Source organism: Adiantum capillus-veneris, chromosome 7 (genome assembly GCF_014529385.1).
Source record: "Adiantum capillus-veneris isolate H3 chromosome 7, ASM1452938v2, whole genome shotgun sequence".
Classification (NCBI taxonomy): Eukaryota; Viridiplantae; Streptophyta; class Polypodiopsida; order Polypodiales; family Pteridaceae; genus Adiantum; species Adiantum capillus-veneris.
In genome coordinates this window covers 56,255,779-56,259,311 of record NC_140937.1, presented here as the reverse complement: position 1 = coordinate 56,259,311, position 3,533 = coordinate 56,255,779, and positions in this window count along the sequence as shown.

The following is a 3,533-nucleotide window of genomic DNA, read 5'->3' as shown; positions in this document are numbered from 1 at the left end:
TAGTTCAACCATGTTGGACATTTCTTGAAAATGTTCTGATGGATTCCCCAACTGTGGACTCGAGGTACTAGGCAAAAAGTTGGGTCCTTCTTAATCTCTGGTGGTGCTTGAGTGTACATGATCATGTACCTTTGGTGTTTCTTCAACCAAGACTTTCTCCAAGCCGGGTTTGGATTTACAACATCCTCAACTTGATCATTCTCTAGACGTTGTTTGACTTTGAGGATTTCATATTTGACCAAAGTGTAAGGGAGTGATTATTGGTGTCATGTTTTGATGATTTGCTTTGAAGTGAGCTGGGCAACATTAGTTGAGTGTAGAATTTTTTGCTTCCAAACCATGGCTTCTTCGAGATGTCTTCAGTCTCTTTTGTCTCGATGCTCACCTTGAGAGCCTTTTCAACTACCTTTGTGAAGTTGTCTATGGGTCCTTGTTTTGCCTCGAGCTTTATTGTTGAGGACTCTGATGGGACAACAATGGTGTTCGTTTCTTCTTCAAGTTGTAAAAATTGGAGTGCCTTGGTCTCCGACAGCACTGACTCGGGCATATATTCTTCTCTTACCTTTTGCTTGCCCTTCAATTGTTCTTGAGCAGTTCCTAGGGCTGCTTGCAAGTTAGCTATTTGCTTCTGTTATTCTTCTTCCCTGGTCATGAAAGAGAGTAAGAGCTCCCTTCTTTGCACTTGCTCTAGTTTAAGCTCTATCTCTAAGTCCTTATTCCTCTTTTCCATGGCCTAATATGCTAGGTTGGACCCTTGTAGTGTGAGTACCATTGGGTTGGACCTTAGTTTCTCTAGCAACTCACTTTGATCTTTTTGGATGGATTTGATTTGTGCTGCCTGAAGATTTGCTACCTCCAATTGAGTTTGTAGCCATTGAGCATGAGTATTTGTATCCAACAGAGTGGCATTAACACTCATTAGGAAGAGAATGGGGTGTAGGAGGGCCTCTTTATTTGGTAGTTTAAGAAAGTCAAACCTTTAAATTTAAGAAAGTAATCAAAGGACAGCTTTTGAATTCAAACAAGAAAAACGGCTAGTTTATTTGAATTCAAAATTTCCCCCCAAAATGAAATTTAAAATCTAGTGTGTAAAACAATATCATGTAGCATATCTATGGAAAGAGCTTGATGCGTATATTGAAGATCTATGATCTCCGCTCAAATTGGTGGTCATATGCGGGAGTTATGGAAGGCTGAAAATCATAAAATTGTCCACCTCCTTTTTGGGGGGTAAAGTGCATCCTTTGACCACTCTTACACATCTCTTACACACCCACCATTCTTTCACACATGGCATACACCTATTCGTCAAAATGTTAATCACCTCCATAAGCTCATGGCAAATAAAGAGGCCCTCCTACACCCCATCCTCTTCCTAAACCACTTTGTTAATGTAGTGGCATGAAAAGAAGGTGCAGTGGGCTCTATGAGCACTGGTCCTTCTGTCTTTTCTGGTTGTTGCTTGGATTTTGTAGACTTTTTGACTTCAGTTCTTTGTGGAGACGGTACATTTTTAGTGATAGGAGAAGAGGATAGGTTAGTTGGTTGAGTTTTGGGCATTTCAGAGGTATCCACTCCCTCTTCTTTCTTCCTTTCTTGCTCTTCTTCTTTGTAGGTTTGTTCAAGATCCACCGGAGGGTACATCCCATAAAGAGGGTTCTTTGTTCTGAGCTTTTGATGGTAGGATTTCTAGAACTCCTCAAAATATCTTGTAGCCCCCTTTATCTGCCGAAGGCTTCTTTTTCCTTCTGAAGTCTAGCTACCCTCTGTGCTGGCTCTTCAATGCTATAGGGGGGTGGTACATGGACTCTCTCTACAGGCCGTGCTTCTACCTTTCTCTTACCTTTGGCTCGCCTTTTCCGTTTTTCTTCTATATCTAGGTTTGGACCACTTGCTTCAGAGGGTTGTTCTTCAAGTTTGTCCATTGGGCCCTCATCACTATCTTCATCACTCTCCATTAGAGCCTGTTGTGCCAAATTCCTCTTGGACAAACAAGTGGTGGTGGTTCTTCTTCATCCACTTCTTCTCCTTCATTCTTCAAACTATCTTCTAACCAAGCATTTTGATCTAGGGCGGGTGCTGCCATTCCCACAACATCATAGGAAATTTGTGTCAGGACTTCTGGCGCTCCTAATTATTTGATGCTCTTTGACTTCTTTGTGTTTTTTAGTGTGTTGAGCACATATGAGTCATGGTCTATCTGTATTGGTAGCTTCATTTTTAGAGCAATAGTGAATGTTGATGCTAGTGCATGGTTCAAGCATGTGTATCTTGGTGGTCTCTTGGATGTAAAGTGGAAGTGTTGGTGAAACATGCGGGTTGGTTCCTCTAAGATCTTGTGAATCATGTCTAGAAAGTGGTTGCAGTGGTGTTGCAGGTAAACACTCCCGTTCTTTTCTTCTGCTTTGATCTCATGGACTCCCCTTTTGTGGGCATCTTGAGGGCTTGTGGATCAGGTCTTAGAAAGTGGTCGCAGCGGTGTTGCGGATAAACACCCACATTCTTTTCTTTTCCTTTGATCTCACGGACTCCCATTTTGTGGGCTTCAAAAAAAATCTCCTTTGATATATTCAATTCAGTTGACTTGCTGGTAGAGGCAGAGATTTGTGCTGTCCTATCTTCTTAAATAGAGTTCAACAACTCATAAGCTCTCCAGAGGTCAACTCCACAGGGTTCCATATGATAGAATGGTAGAAGCATGAGCTTTCTATGGGCCTCTCTGAGCTCTGGAGTCTAGGCTACATTGTATATTTCTTTGGGCATCATTTGGAGCTAAACAGGCTAGTTGTCTATTGCTTTGTAGTGGTCTGAGCCATTTTCTTGTGTTTGGGGTTCCAATCAAGAATTTTTTTGGTTCCACCAAGGTACATTGCTTATGACACCTTAGGCAAAACCTTCTATGAAGTCAGAACTTGATTCTGATTCCGAGACAAATATTAGCTTATTATCTATACACCCCCCAGCCCTGGGTCAACCGATCATTTCGGTCTTTCGGAATGTTTTGTAGGTCCTTGCTATCATCCCTATCAAATTTGGTTGGGTTTGGTGTATTGATGTGTCTGCTACGATCAGTTTTCCTCGGGTTCTCTCTCTTGAGAAGGTTCTGCTAATCTAGGGTTTTTTTGACTTACCTCGACCGCAAAATTACAAACTTGCAAGTAGGTTAGGAAATTATCCTGCATGTCTTGTGTAAGCAACAAAAATTGCGCGCAGAGGGAGGCTCTGAGTGCTCTCTCTACAACAAAATACAAATGAGACTAACTTTGGCTTAGCTAGAGGCTATACATACTTCAGCTTCCTGACTTGTTTCCTCCCAAACTTCCCAATTAGTCCTACTAACTGCAAAATTGCTTTCCTTTCAAAGAATTCCTTGTTTGGACACCGATTACCTTGTTTCCAAGAATTTCACCAAATCACGTTCCGAGGACCCAATTGAGGCTTTTCATCACTATCATCAGAATTGAACAAAATTTGACATGCTTGTTTGTCTTTCATTCTTGAACACCAGGGTAATAGTCCATTCCTCCATCTGA